General features: G+C 32.8%; 1 protein-coding gene across 1 annotated transcript in view; it reads right to left on the bottom strand.

Moving 5' to 3' along the window:
• Positions 1–16,694, bottom strand: part of LOC143063318 (inositol-pentakisphosphate 2-kinase-like) — an 84,976-nt gene extending 68,282 nt beyond the window's left edge. Inside the window, exon 1 of the mRNA XM_076235400.1 lies at positions 13,544–16,694. The gene's annotated coding sequence lies outside the window, so the exon portion shown is untranslated. The remainder of the gene's footprint in view (positions 1–13,543) is intronic.
• Positions 16,695–16,829: the final 135 nt, after the last annotated feature.

Genomic DNA, 16,829 nt, shown 5'->3' with positions numbered 1-16,829 from the left:
ATTTAAGCCCCCCCCCCTTTTTTCACATCCCCGTTTCCCTTTTTCCAAAACTGATATCAATTCAAATTTCTAATGGAGTTTGCAACAATAACTACTCTTTTAAATACATCATAAAATATTAAAATGTAAAATAAAGTGCTTGTTATCACTGAATGGTAAAGATTGGTTGGTAGTAAAAGTGAATATACATTGTTTATTGTATAAAACAATAAAAAAAACTTCATCAGCAACATTTTATATTGGCAAATTTCCAATGAAGTTATTTACATAAAGTTATTGGCAAATAAAAATAGAAAATGACATCATAGTCATGTCTGGCAAATTTCCAACATACATTATCTAAAACATTTTAGATAAGATAAGGAAAAAAAGCTTCATCAGCAACATTTTATATTGGCAAATTTCCAATGAAGTTATTTACATAAAGTTATTGGCAAATAAAAATAGAAAATGACATCATAGTCATGTCTGGCAAATTTCCAACATATATTATCAACTACTATTCTATACAAAGAAAGATAACTCCAATTGAAAATTAATTGCTATTGCACAATATTGTGCAATTAGATATTTCTTGCTATTGTGCAATACTGTGCAATTGAAAATTTCTTGCTATTGCACAATACTTGATATGGAATCCTGATTTGGACCAACTTGAAAACTGGGCCCATAATCAAAAATCAAAGTACATATTTAGATAAAGCATATCAAATAAGCCCAAGAATTTAATTTTTGTTAAAACCAAACTTAGTTTAATTTGGACCCTTTGGACCTTAATGTAGACCAATTTGAAAACTGGACCAAAAATTAAGAATCTACATACACAGTTAGATTTGGCATATCAAAGAACCCATTTATTCAATTTTTGAAGAAATCAAACAAAGTTTAATTTTGGACCCCCATTTGGACCAACTTGAAAACTAGGCCAATAATTAAAAATCTAAGTACATTTTTAAATTCAGCATATCAAAGAACCCCAAGGATTCAATTTTTGTTAAAATCAAACTAAGTTTAATTTTGGACCCTTTGGACCTTAATGTAGACCAATTTGAAAACGGGACCAAAAATTAAGAATCTACATACATAGTTAGATTCGGCATATCAAAGAACCCCAATTATTCAATTTTTGATGAAATCACACAAAGTTCAATTTTGGACCCTTTGGGCCCCTTATTCCTAAACTGTTAGGACCAAAACTCCCAAAATCAAACCCAACCTTCCTTTTATGGTCATAAACCTTGTGTTTAAATTTCATAGATTTCTATTTACTTATACTAAAGTTATGGTGCAAAAACCAAAAATAATGCTTAATAGGGCCCCTTTTTGGCCCCTAATTCATAAACTGTTGTGACCTCAACTCCAAAAATCAATCCCAACCTTCCTTTTGTGGTCATAAACCTTGTGCTAAAATTTCATTGATTTCTATTTACTTATACTTAAGTTATTGTGCGAAAACCAAGAATAATGCTTATTTGGGCCCTTTTTTGGCCCCTAATTCCTAAACTGTTGGAACCAAAACCCCCAAAATCAATTCCAACCTTCCTTTTGTGGTCATAAACCTTGTGTCAAAATTTCATAGATTTCTATTCACTTAAACTAAAGTTATAGTGCGAAAACCAAGAAAATGCTTATTTGGGCCCTTTTTGGCCCCTAATTCCTAAAATGTTGGGACCAAAACTCCCAAAATCAATACCAACCTTCCTTTTGTGGTCATAAACCTTGTGTTAAAATTTCATAGATTTCCATTCACTTTTACTAAAGTTAGAGTGCGAAAACTAAAAGTATTCGGACGACGGACGACGACGACGACGACGACGACGACGACGACGACGCCAACGTGATAGCAATATACGACGAAAAATTTTTCAAATTTTGCGGTCGTATAAAAACTTAAAACAGTGCAATGAACCGTGAAAATGAGGTCACGGTCAAATAAAACCTGCGCGACGCAGAGGCGGATTTAGGGGGGGGGCCCCCTTTTTGGGAAAAAATTTGGTTGCTTATATAGGGAATCACTGAAGCGTGACTGGAGCGGGCCCCCTCTTAGGTCAGTCAGTGGGCCCCCACTTATGAAAATTTCTGGATCCGCCACTGCGACTAACATAAAGATCATAAAATATTTCCATACACCAAATATCGATGACCTATGGCATATAGTATTAGATAAAAAGACCAAAACTCAAAAACTTAAACTTTGACCACTGAACCATGAAAATGAGGTCAAGGTCACATGACATCTGCCCACTAGATAGGTACACCTTACAATCATTCCATACAACAAATATAGTAGACCTATTGCATATAGTATGAGAAAAACAGACCAAAACACAAAAATTTAACTATAACCACTGAACCATGAAAATGAGGTCAAGGTCAGATGACACCTGCCAGTTGAACATGTACACCTTACAGTCCTTCCATACACCGAATATACTAGCCCTATTGCTTGTAGTATCTGAGATATGGACTTGACCACCAAAACTTAACCTTGTTCACTGATCCATGAAATGAGGTCGAGGTCAAGTGAAAACTGTCTGACAGACATGAGGATCTTTCAAGGTACGCACATATCAAATATAGTTATCCTATTACTTATAATAAGAGTGAATTCAACATTACAAAAAATCTGAACTTTTTTTTCAAGTGGTCACTGAACCATGAAAATGAGGTCAAGGACATTGGACATGTGACTGATGGAAACTTCGTAACATGAGGCATCTATATACAAAGTATGAAGCATCCAGGTCTTCCACCTTCTAAAATATAAAGCTTTTAAGAAGTAAGCTAACACCGCCGCCGCCGCCGGATCACTATCCCAAAAGTTGCAGGCTCGACAAAAACCTGTTAAAAGGTCATAAGTCTGTTATAAATACCAAAAAAGTCTCTCGTTTCACAATTTGTCATGTCAGGGCTTTTTATATCCAACTACATATGTTTCACAATTTGTCATGTCAGGGTTTTCTACATCCAGCTATATATGTTTCACAATTTCTCATGTCAGGGCTTTCTATATCCAACTATATATAGAGAACAGATTTTGCTCTTGATATATCTTTTATCAAAACTTTTTCGAAAGCTTTACCCTGATACAGATGTAAAGATCACAAGAAATAGTGATTTGGTACGGCAGATTGCCTATGATACACAAGAGACCAAATGACACAGAAATTGACAACTATAGGTCACCATACAGCATTCATTTGAACATGTACATGTATCTCCTTTCATAAATGTTTTAATCAAAACAAATAAACCAACCCACCAACTTAAGAATAAAACCAAACCAGAAGAGTAAGGAATTAACCAGGAGGAAGTCAGACTGACATAGTGTACGACTTTGTAGTAACTCTTTTTTCATTGTACTAAAAAAATTTTTTTTTTACCCTGTCCAATGTCTGCAATGCATGTGCAATGATATATTGCAGGAAAGTTGCTGCATGCAATACGTATTCACAGTAACTCCAATATATGTTCAATGCAATTCAATTTACAGTTTTTGTTTTAAACTTCTACTGCCTAACATTAATCAACCTTTGGTCTTTTTTAATAAAACAAATTCTAATCTAGGTTCGATCTGAAAGGTTGACTGTTTTTTTTTAAATAAATACCGAATATAGTCTGATAGTTAAATATAGAATTTGTAATTAAACCACTAAGCTCTTTACAATATTATATATAATATATATATAATAGACTTTTTTTAGGTACAGAATGTACAGATTTAATTAACATCTAATTAACAACTTAATGAAATCTAATTTAGGAGAGATAAAACATCAGGTGACATCTGTCACAAGTTGACTGATTTATACTACTCAAACAAAAACTGTAAATGATACTGCAACAGTATATAACTGATAAAAAGATAACAAACTAGTGCTTAAATTTGCTGAATTTATATTAAATCAATATTCATTTCTATTTTTTCTTTTTTTTTAGTTTTTTTTACACATTTTTAAACAAATAGTAACCTTAGATCATTAAGGTACAATATGCTTTGCCATTTATAATATAACATAGCATTATTAATACACATTACATTAATATAACAAGAAAAATTGATTTCGAGATCATAGGGACATGACAAAAATTGATGAAAGACATTGCTTTGCACAATTAAAAAAATAACTGAATAATGTACAAATTCTGTCCCATTAAATGGTTGTGGCATTTCAATTGATCAAAATATCAATATCATTGAATGATACATCATACAAATTGTGTTTAGAGGTAAACATTTTGATCTATAATTCAAAGCACACACTCCCTAACACTTCCACAATAACAACCATTTTCTCGAAGTTTTCACATGCACACTCACAATAAGTTCCATAAATACTGCACAAACAAAAGTTTTGTTCCCGTTTTCAATGTCCTTTGAGATTAAAATGAGGTCGTGATCAAAATACTGGAATTTAATGAACAAAATGAATGTCTCAAAATCCACCTGCTCAGCCCTGAACTAAAGTTGGCATTTGCTGAAAGTTGTCTCTAGATATAAATACTTTCCCCTTACAGGAGTGCTGCAATCTGTTATGTGAGGCAGGACTGGCGTAAAATGAGTTAATTCGGACGGTTCCATCAAATATAATGCCTATACTTCCATTTTCACCCAACCTATACGAAACTTCCTTTGGGTCTACCCACATTGTTAATTCCTTAGGTAAAATGTCTTCTAGAGCTTTCTGATTTAGTCCACAAGCTGACCCTGCTTCCCTGACTGTTGGGTCCATATTGTGATTCAGTCTTATACACCTATATCCACTTCCTTTGCATGGCTTCTCTGGAAACCAATGATTTTCATACTTGTTTTGGAGTAAGTCGAGTAATGATTCCCTGAAGTTACATAGTTGCTCGTCCGTTACATACTTTGAAATTCTGATGAAATTTGACAGAAAATCCACTGCACTTCTTAATTCAATTTTCATACTCAATGTTTACAATTGTCATAAAATTTTCTGAGTTTTCCGTAACTTGTTTACAACAGCTGTCGTTGTTTTACACACGTTTTACTCCAAATTTTACTGTTACCGTATTAAAATTTCTTTGATATAACTCAGTATTTCAATTTATTGTTCTTTAAATATTCCAGTTTCACACTTTTCTTAACCAATTTTTAGTTACTTTTCGCCACAGCTCTGCTTTAGATCTTCCACCCTTCTTTGTTCGCTCTCTCAGCTGTAATGGCTACGCTTGTTGTGTAGAATCCACTCTAAAAACCCCTACGTCAACAATCAGCGGATAATTATGCATACGGTTGAACCAATGAATTGAGAGAACGTCATAATCGGTTCCATATTTGGCATATCTAAAAATAACTAATAATGCGTCACAACCAGTTGTAACCTATTTCATTCTATCACAACAACAAAAGTAAACATGTCATTATAATTATTCTAATCGGGGGTAAAATTGGGTTATTTCAAATACTGTTAATGTAACGTTACTGCATGTGAAAGACCTGGGTATTCTTTTATGGTTTCTACTACACGTCGTAAATAAAGCAGGGTTGGAATGGGTTTATTGATCATTATTTCTTTTTATGCCCCACCTACGATAGTAGAGGCCGGGGCATTATGTTTTCTGGTCTGTGCGTCCGTTCGTCCGTCCGTTCGTCCGTTCGTTCGTCCGTCTGTCCCGCTTCAGGTTAAAGTTTTTGGTCGAGGTAGTTTTTGATGAAGTTGAAGTCCAATCGACTTCAAACTTGGTACACATGTTCCCTATGATATGATCTTTCTAATTTTAATGCCAAATTAGAGATTTTACCCCAATTTCACGGTCCACTGGACATAGAAAATGATAGTGCGAGTGGGGCATTCGTGTACTGAGGACACATTCTTGTTTCATTGTGTTTTGTGGAAGAGGATAACTGAGGGGACTATTATATAATATATCATGTCATAGGGATTACTATAAAGGGTCGACAATGTACAATAAATATTTAATATGTTTCTGATGTTATATAGAAAATAAATTATTCTTATTCTATTCTTCTTTTTCTTCTTCCAGGTAAGGAACCGAATTCAAATCTTGAATGTATGAGGTCCCGCGAAAACTAACGCAATGTCGGACAACACAGAAAGTTTTCTCTTGGCTATTTACAGGATAAAACGTTCTCTATATATATACAATTAAAACTATGTAGATCTACAGGATGTTACTGTCTAAATTTTAGCAGAGCATGCCTTCAGGGCAGCTCTGAATCCATCAACTGTGTCAGCTGATGTTGCCGATGTTGGCAGTTGGTTCCAGTCTCTAATGGTCCTTGGAAAAAATGATTGTCCGAAGGCGTCTGTTGTGGCCCTTTCTTGGAAGAAGCGGTTTTTACCTCTGGTCCGTCTATCGTTTCTTATCTCGATTCTTATATTCCATAAAGTACGAAGAATATAGAGAAAACTTGCCCAGCTAACAATTAATGAAATTAGATAACTATTAAATTTAAGGACCCAACAAATTCACTTCAGAAACTATCTTGGCTAGCGAAGATGTTCAGAAACTAATATCAAGTATTAAAAGTAATAAAAACAAACTATTAGAAAGAGTCCCGGATAACGTCCTATAGCGCTCAGTCATGAAAAAAAAGAAAGAATTTTGTTTTATTAAATGGTATCTTTTGACTAAAATAACAAGGACGTATAACTAACATATATATATACATAATATATATAATATATATATGTATAATATACGTCCTTGAAAATAATACAAAAAAAAGTGTGCAACTAGGAAAACGCACTGTAGGACATATAAAATTTATTAAAGATGCATTAGAAATTAGAAACAATTTTTAAAATTATGTTTATAATCTTATTGTTTATACTACAGAAAAACTTAGAAATTCTGTTTTGTATATTATCATATGATTTGTAATGGAGACTTATGTCATATATAAGTTATTTTTAATATATTGTCTGAGTCAAATTCTTTACATGGTTTTGTACCGAGGGTTGTATACAGGAACATTTACAGAATGATTATTATTTTTTTGTTAATTACAGCGCCCACAAGGAGCAGATAAATTACAATGAATTATAAAAAATAAATATAAACTTTCTGAATAAACGAATCTACAGTATTATGTAAATAAAAAAAGTTTATTCACCCACCATGCCCACTGTGTATTCACCTAAGAAAGATATTGTAAACTTTATTTAAAACGTTTACCGAACCTGGTTAACCGTAAAAAGAAAGATAACTCTAATTTGCCTTGTGTGTAAAATCTGTAATTTTTTAAGCTTGCCAATAAATTATAGCAAGGTTTTTATAATTTTTGTTTGTATCTTCTGAAATATCATATATATAATAGGGACACGACACGGTATCCTTTCCCTTCTAACAGTAGAATCGGATACCGTATCAAATAATTATTATCGCTATGAAAATTATAATCAGAAATCTGACAAATGACGAGCAGGGATATTGCCATTAAAAAAAAAAAAAAAATTGCTGTAAGGTTGATGCTATCATACACGGAAAACCCGAACCCCCTGCTCCTCCTGAACGATGATAACTTGCTAGCAGAGTCGTTGGTTAATACGAATCTGTTGCTTCTCAGCCAAGTGCGGCATTAAGCAACAAGAGCAAAGACAGATTAGCACGAAATAAGAAGGTTAGGTGATAGGATTTCTGTTAAGAGATATTTCGAATACCCTACAACTCGCATGCATTCCATGATTTGTCCAATAAATGTCAAACATTGAGTGTAAGATAATTTCTATTTGATAAATAAATTAACTGGTAAGCAGATGCAGTTTTATTTTGGCACAATTGATATGCATTCGGGTGTGTGTGAAAAAAAAATGATATAAAGAGATATTCCAGTGTTTATCATAAATTCTGTATTTAACACTTTTCAAACCTTAAACCTTTGGTGAATCCGACAAAAAGGTGACCTCAACTGTGACAGCATTTTTCGTGACACTATACAAATTCAGAAAAGATGTATTATGATTGCCAATGAGACAACTCTCCATCAGAGACCAAAAGACGTACAAGTTGACAACTAAAGGCCATAGTATTGACTTCAACAATGAGCAAAATCAAAACTATATAGCTGGCTATAAGGTGATACTGTCTCTAAGACAAAATGATCATCAGTAACACTTCAAACCGACATGCGTCCAGCAAATGCATGAACTATTTGCCACTGGACGTAAATTAAGAAACAATCAACCAATCAAATCGGCTAAAGTTCCCGAAAGACCAAGGTCTGAATACTGCAATAACCCTGTCGTTTTTAGAAGCTTGAAATTTAGACTTTTATTTAATTCTCCCTCCTGACTGCTAGAACTCGGACCTCCTGTTGAAATATAGACTTCTGTTCGATTCTCTCTCCTGACCGCTAGAACTCGGACCTCCTGATGGATAATAAATATGTTTATACAGTACACAGATGATTGAATTGTGTACTGGATATCACCTTTATGAAAAGGTGACTCACCTGAAGAATAGTGACGTCAACAGGTAAATAACAGGTAAATCTTTTCAAATACATCAATACACTATTATCTTGAAGATGACCCTGAATTAAGTGTTTTTAAAATATTTTTAAAAACGTACTAATCAAGTTATTTCTTAATTGGACAGTTACCTACGTCTATCTTCATCGTTGATGTAAAAGGTAAGATAGATTATTGTGAAGGGAGGAGGAGAGGTAGTTTTTTTTGCGTAAATGTCATAATATTTTTGAAATAGATAAATTTCATACCTTGTTCTAGTCTTGGGGGATTGACGTAGGATGAGGGCTTGGTTTAGATTTCTATAAGAAATCAAGAAATGTCTGCTTTCGTTTTTTAAGGCATGTCTTATTTACTAAAATGACCTCGGACAAAGTTAAGTTGTTCTTTCATTTCATGTCCCTCCTCTGTTACATTTAATTAAATCAATGTTTGTTTTGTTATAGGAAATGTCGAGTGAAGGACATTCCAACCCTGCAACCATAACCCACGAAGAGGTCCATGTAAATATAGACAAATCATCAAATGGACCAGCTGTGATTACAACCCAGCCAACAGTTGGCTATAGCTCGTCTGGTGTTATCATATCAGAACAATCAGGGAGTAATGTTGTAACTCAAGGAAAACCTGATGGAAAACGAAAACCAAAGGACTTTGTGGTCACCTCATGTTTTGTTATCATGCTATGCAATTTCATTTTTGGATTACTGGGATATCATTTTGGAGGTAATTCATCATTTAATCAGAAGGTTATAATAAAGCTGTGATCATCATCATTTTGTAAGCAATTCACTACACTTTCAATAATATAAACAATTTGTCTCTTACAATGACTCGGTAATTTCTTTCCTTCTGCACAAATGAACTAGGGTAGGTATCTAGGACGAATGTAGGACAGAAAGTCACAGGACAAAAAGTCACAGACAAAAAGTCACGGACAAAAAGTCACAGGACAAAAAGTCACAATTCATTTTTTTCTGATTATTTTCTTGGAATAAAAAATGCTCATTTTTACAAAAACATTTTTTGTATTTTTCTTGAAGTATTGTATATTACCAACTTTGTAAGCAAAATTTATCAAAAAAATATTAAAGATGATTAAAATTATTGTTAAGAAAACAAAATGTCAAAGTAGATTGGCACTTAAATGGCTTTATGGTGCCAAGAAATATGTCCTTTGCATGATTAAAATTAAATAATAAAATTGAGAATGGAAATGGGGAATGTGTCAAAGAGACAACAACCCGACCAAATAAAAAACAACAGCAGAGGGTCACCAACAGGTCTTCAATGTAGCGAGAAATTCCCGCACCCGGAGGCGTCCTTCAGCTGGCCCCTGAACAAATATATACTAGTCCAGTGATAATGAACGCCATACTAATTTCCAAATTGTACACAAGAAACTAAAATTAAAATAATACAAGACTAACAAAGGCCAGAGGCTCCTGACTTGGGACAGGCGCAAAAATGCGGCGGGGTTAAACATGTTTGTGAGATCTCAACCCTCCCCCTATACCTCTAACCAATGTAGAAAAGTAAACGTATAACAATACGCACATTAAAATTCAGTTCAAGAGAAGTCCGAGTCTGATGTCAGAAGATGTAACCAAAGAAAATAAACAAAATGACAATAATACATAAATAACAACAGACTACTAGCAGTTAACTGACATGCCAGCTCCAGACTTCAATTAAACTGACTGAAAGATTATGATTTCATCATATGAACATCAGGCACAATCCTTCCCGTTAGGGGTTTAGTATCATACCATCATAACATATATGAGAAGAACATAACCCGTGTCATGCCATTAACTGTTTTTAGAATAAATGTGTTTAGTTCCGATGCAAAGACCTTATCAGTGACTCAATATTAACGCCAAAATATGCAATCTTTAATGACTTGACAACAGTATCGTAATTATATCCCTTCTTAATAAGTCTATTCAAAGGTTTTGTAAGTTTCTGAGGTGAATACTGACACCTTTGTGCTTTATAAAGAATATTTCCATAAAAAATTGGATGTGAAATACCTGAACGTAATAGAAGTCTGCATGTTGAACTATATTTACGAATGATGTCTTTATACCGATGATAAAATTTAGTAAATGTTTTGACTAGTTTGTGATATCGAAAACCCTGGTGTAATAATTTTTCAGTAATACATAAATTTCTCTCGTTAAAATCTAAAACATTGTTACATACACGAGCGAATCGTACAAGTTGAGATATATAAACACCGTAAGATGGTGACAAGGGAACGTCACCATCTTCATTATTCAAGTAAAATGATAAATATCATTAACTTTGATAGGAATATATGTATTAAAAAGTAAATATTTTTAGATATTTCTCTTATATATTCAAACAATTGTCAAAAAAATCTTTGTGACTTTTTGTCCTGTGACTTTTTGTCCTGTGACTTTTTGTCCTATCAAATTTGTGACTTTATGCCCTGTGACTTTTTGTCCTGTGACTTTCTGTCCGTTTACCGCAAGAAATATATAATGGGTAGGCAAAATGTGTAAGGTTAAAACAAATCTAAACAGTATGTGTTTGGTCTACGATAGAATGGAGTAAAAAATCTTATATGTAAGACAATGACAAGTCCTACATTCGGTTGATTTTAGTATGTTTTTTTCTGGTAGGCATTTGCATAGAACATTAATTTAAGCATTTATCTATTTCAGTCAAAGCAAACCATGCATGGCAGCTTGGAGATGAAGTTGCTTCCAAACATCATGCAAAGAAAGCCATGATATTTGTGATAGTTGGAATACTTGCTGGACTAGCCACATATGCCTTGGCTTTTAGTTTATATTTTACACTGAAAGGTGATACACACGAAGTACACAATTCAGGAATGGCAGGATGAACATAGACAACGAAGTTCATTACAGTCTGAACTCCCTAATGCATAATACTCAGATTCCTATCAAGAACGTTCTGAACAAACATTGTATAAATCAAAATCAAAATGATCAAACCATTCATTAAATCATTACATTAAAATGGTGTTTTATGGGTAAAAATGCAGCAAAAACTAAAATCACAGAAATACCGAACTCCGAGGAAAATTCAAAACGGAAAGTCCCTTATCAAATGGCAAAATCAAAAGCTCAAACACATCAAACGAATGGATAACAAATTATTGAAAAAATAGCTATGGTAGAAACTATAACACACATTTAAGACACTTAATGTTGGAAATTGTAAATATAAACTTCTAATATTTATATCATAAATGAAATTGATGATGTGTTATTTTTAAATAAATTTCAATTCACACCCCCCTGATGGGTTTCCAGTTCATTTAAGATTTATTGTATTTTTTATTTTTCTGTTTTAAAAATTCATCATGTACAATTAGGGGGGTGGGGGTCACACTTGGCCTCTTTATTCTTTTCTCCATTTGTTAGACCACGGTTTTTGTTTGTTTTTTTACATCTGTTTTTTATTAGTCCTTTTTATCTTCTAATGTTGGAATCATTATTTCAAAAGAAGTTAAAATGCATATAAAGAATTATTCATGTATACATCAAAATAGATAAACCAATGATTTGTATAGTTTTATACAAATCCTTAGATATAAAGCTCCTTTCCCTGTTTAACACAAGGTCAACACAAAATCCTTGTATAATATATGGATAACGAATCTCTTGCGTGTTTCCTGTTTACCAAATATATTATAATGTTATAGTTTTTATTATAAGTTTTATTGGAAACATTCCAAGTCTTTTTATATTTGATTCATCGATTGTTATTTATATTTTATTCATCGATTGTTATTTATATTTTAATCAGATAACAAACAATGACTTATATTCACAGATAAGTTTTTGGCATTACACAGACTTGTGACTTGCAAATAACAATTGAATCATATTATACATTGTTATATCATTTGTATTATTGTTTATTGAATGTCTTGTCAAATATTCCATGTGCCAAGTTGTTGTCATATAGGTGCAATTATATGTAAATGTTAATGTTAATAATGAATACCATAATATACATCAAAACATTCTTTATTTTAAAAATATAAAAATGAAATATTAGATTATATCATTTACTTATTGTATAATAAATATAAAAAGAGAGGAAGAAGCATTTCAGAGAATATTTTTATTAAACCAGTTACTTCTATCAATTGTTTAATAATTTTGATAGAATATTAATACGTGAAAAATTGTATTTAAGGAAATAAAATAAATTTGTTTCTTTAAATTAATTATTCAAATTTCACACTACAAAACTTAATAGACAGAGGCAGATTTAGGGGGTAAGGGGCACGGGCCCTCCTTTTCTCAGAAAAAAATGGTTGATTCTTTAGAGAATCACTAGAGAAGAAGCATTCTTAGGCAGTCAGTGGGCCCCTTATGAAAATTTCTGAATCCACCACTGATAGGAAAAAAATGCAAATCTATTTTGAATATTTGATTATATTCATGTGATGGGGACAATTATAAATATATTAGTTGAATTAAGTACAAAACAATATTTTATTTTACACATACAAATATTATTTTACACATAAAATACATCAAAATTCAACATCATCAAAAAGAAACACCATTATGATATTTGTTTGTGAGATATTTGATCTAAAAATTGGAGCATTTTAATTGCAATATTTTGAAAAATGAACTTGGGCTAGATTTTATAAATTAAAGTAAATTTGCACTTATAATCTGTTAATTCTGGTAATCAGATAAAAGGGCTAATTAACATAAAGTTGATTGATCCTACTAGTTATGTAATTAGGGTAATTGTTTTTTTTCTCTCATAAATATAATGAAATTTAGGTTTACTTTAATTTATGGTTTACTTTTTATCATTGCTCACAATGTTCTTATCATCATTTCATAAACTCCTGCAATGATTTATATTGATAAATGTATTATTTTCATGCCTTCCAATGATCATTTAATATGCCAAAATTTTACAACAGTAAAAATATCCTAAGTTTTGTATAAGGAAAACACTTTGAATTTCTTGCTTAAATTAATTCCAAATTACAGTATTGAAAGTTGGAATGAAATTTAGATACTAATTCCTGTAGCAGAAACTCAGATTTCAAAACATACCTTAAATTGTCAGAATATAACTGTATCAATAAACCAATTTTTTGAGACGTTTCGGCCATTGGTGTTCTTTAGTTCTTTATTTTTCCTCACAACTACATGTCTGACATTACAATTGTATTTCCTTTTTCAATCATTGAAAAGATGTTATCTAAATATAACTGTTAAATAACAGAACAGATAGAAGATAGTAATCTTTTAACAGGAATTTGCCAAAGAAGATATTAGTTTGATACCCTTTAAACTCTCAATAGCTTCTTATTAGAAAGTCTTGTAACCTGATCTGCATGATGTCTAACATGTACACAACACAAGAGGCTGTCAGAGGGACAGCAAACCAGACTTTATCTGCAGAGGTCGAAACATGAACAGTTGAGCAAGTATAGACAAAACATTTAAGCTTAAAACAGCTATGAATTTGGATTTTGTCTGAATATTTTACACAGCATAGGTTTGTGACACAAAATGAATAGGGTCAAAGAACTGAAAAACTTGAAATTAAACATTTACCTATTTTGAACCAATATCCAAAATCTACGTATATTGTTAGAATTAGCATATCAAAGAACCCCAAGAGTTCCATTTCTGATGAAATACTTCTGAATTACTCCATTTCTGTTCATACCTACACCAAAACAACAAACCCACACAATGATACAGTCAAATCTACACAGACACAACAAACCCATACCATGATACAGTCAAATCTACACAACAAACCCATACCATGATACAGTAAAATCTACACTGACACAACAAACCCATACCATGATACAGTAAGATCTACAGACATAACAAACCAATACCATGATACAGTCAGATCTACATCAAATCAACAAACCCATACCATGATATAGTCAGATCTACACTGACACAACAAACCCATACCATGATATAGTAAAATCTACACAAACACACCAATCCCATACCATGATACAGTAAATCTACACTGACACAACAAACCCATACCATGATACAGTAATGTCTAGACATAACAAACCAATACCATGATACAGTAAAATCTACACTGACACAACAAACCCATACCATGATACAGTAATATCTACACTGACATAACAAACCCATACCATGATACAGTAAGATCTACAGACATAACAAACCCATACCATGATATAGTCAGACCAACATCGTCACAACAAACCCATATAGTCACATCTATACAGACACAACAATCCCATACCATGATATAGTAAAATCTCCACCGACACACCAATCCCATACCATGATATAGTAAAATCTACACTGACACAACAATCCCATACCATGATATAGTAAAATCTACACTGACAAAACAATCCCATACCATGATATAGTAAAATCTACACTGACACAACAAACCCATACCATATTACAGTAAAATCTACACTGACACAACAAACCCATAACCATATTACAGTAAAATCTACACCTACACCACAAAACCATACCATATTACAGTAAAATCTACAGACACAACAAACCCATACCATATTACAGTAAAATCTACACTGACACAACAAACCCATACCATATAACAGTAAAATCTACACTGACACAACAAAACCACACCATATTACAGTAAAATCTACAGACACAACAAACCCATACCATATTACAGTAAAATCTACAGACACAACAAAACCACACCATATTACAGTAAAATCTACAGACACAACAAACCCATACCATATAACAGTAAAATCTACACTGACACAACACAAGAGTGCACACGCTGAAATGTCTCGCCTTCTATACTAATCATTGATATTATGTTGATAGTCCAAAGTATAAAGCTAAGCTTTAATACAACTGTCACATAAACTTAACATTAACCGAGATAACTAAACAAAGACCAATGAACCTTGAAAATGAGGTCAAGGTCAGATGAACCATGCCAGGCAGACATGTACAGCTAACAATGCTTCTATACAACATATATAGTTGACCTATTACTTATAGTTTAAGAAAAATAGACCAAAACACAAAAACTTAACACTGTGCAATGAACCGTGAAAATGAGGTCACGGTCAAATAAAACCTGCGCGACTGACATAAAGATCATAAAATATTTCCATACACCAAATATAGATGGCCTATGGCATATAGTATTAGATAAAAAGACCAAAACTCAAAAACTTAACTTTGACCACTGAACCATGAAAATGAGGTCAAGGTCACATGACATCTGCCCGCTAGATAGGTACACCTTACAATCATTCCATACAACAAATATAGTAGACCTATTGCATATAGTATGAGAAAAACAGACCAAAACACAAAAATTTAACTATAACCACTGAACCATGAAAATGAGGTCAAGGTCAGATGACACCTGCCAGTTGGCCATGTACACCTTACAGTCCTTCCATACACCGAATATACTAGCCCTATTGCTTGTAGTATCTGAGATATGGACTTGACCACCAAAACTTAACCTTGTTCACTGATCCATGAAATGAGGTCGAGGTCAAGTGAAAACTGTCTGACAGACATGAGGACCTTTCAAGGTACGCACATATCAAATATAGTTATCCTATTACTTATAATAAGAGAGAATTCAACATTACAAAAAATCTGAACTTTTTTTTCAAGTGGTCACTGAACCATGAAAATGAGGTCAAGGACATTGGACATGTGACTGACGGAAACTTCGTAACATGAGGCATCTATATACAAAGTATGAAGCATCCAGGTCTTCCACCTTCTAAAATATAAAGCTTTTAAGAAGTTAGCTAACACCGCCGCCGCCGCCGGATCACTATCCCTATGTCGAGCTTTCTGCAACAAAAGTTGCAGGCTCGACAAAAACCACACCATATTACAGTAAAATCTACAGACACAACAAACCCATACCATATAACAGTAAAATCTACACTGACACAACAAAACCACACCATATTACAGTAAAATCTACAGACACAACAAACCCATACCATTTTACAGTAAAATCTACACTAACACAACAAACCCATACCATATTACAGTAAAATCTACACTGACACAACAAACCCATAACCATATTACAGTAAAATCTACACTGACACCACAAAACCATACCATATTACAGTAAAATCTACAGACACAACAAACCCATACCATATTACAGTAAAATCTACACTGACACAACAAACCCATACCATATTACAGTAAAATCTACACTGACACAACAACTCCACACCATATTACAGTAAAATCTACAGACACAACAAACCCATACCATATTACAGTAAAATCTACAATGACACAACAAACCAATACCATATTACAGTCAAATATACACGGACACAAT

This window comes from Mytilus galloprovincialis, chromosome 1 (assembly GCF_965363235.1).
Source record: "Mytilus galloprovincialis chromosome 1, xbMytGall1.hap1.1, whole genome shotgun sequence".
In the NCBI taxonomy this organism is placed as follows: Eukaryota; Metazoa; Mollusca; class Bivalvia; order Mytilida; family Mytilidae; genus Mytilus; species Mytilus galloprovincialis.
Note: the sequence above shows the minus strand (reverse complement) of the source record. Positions and strands in the feature narration are given on the sequence as shown.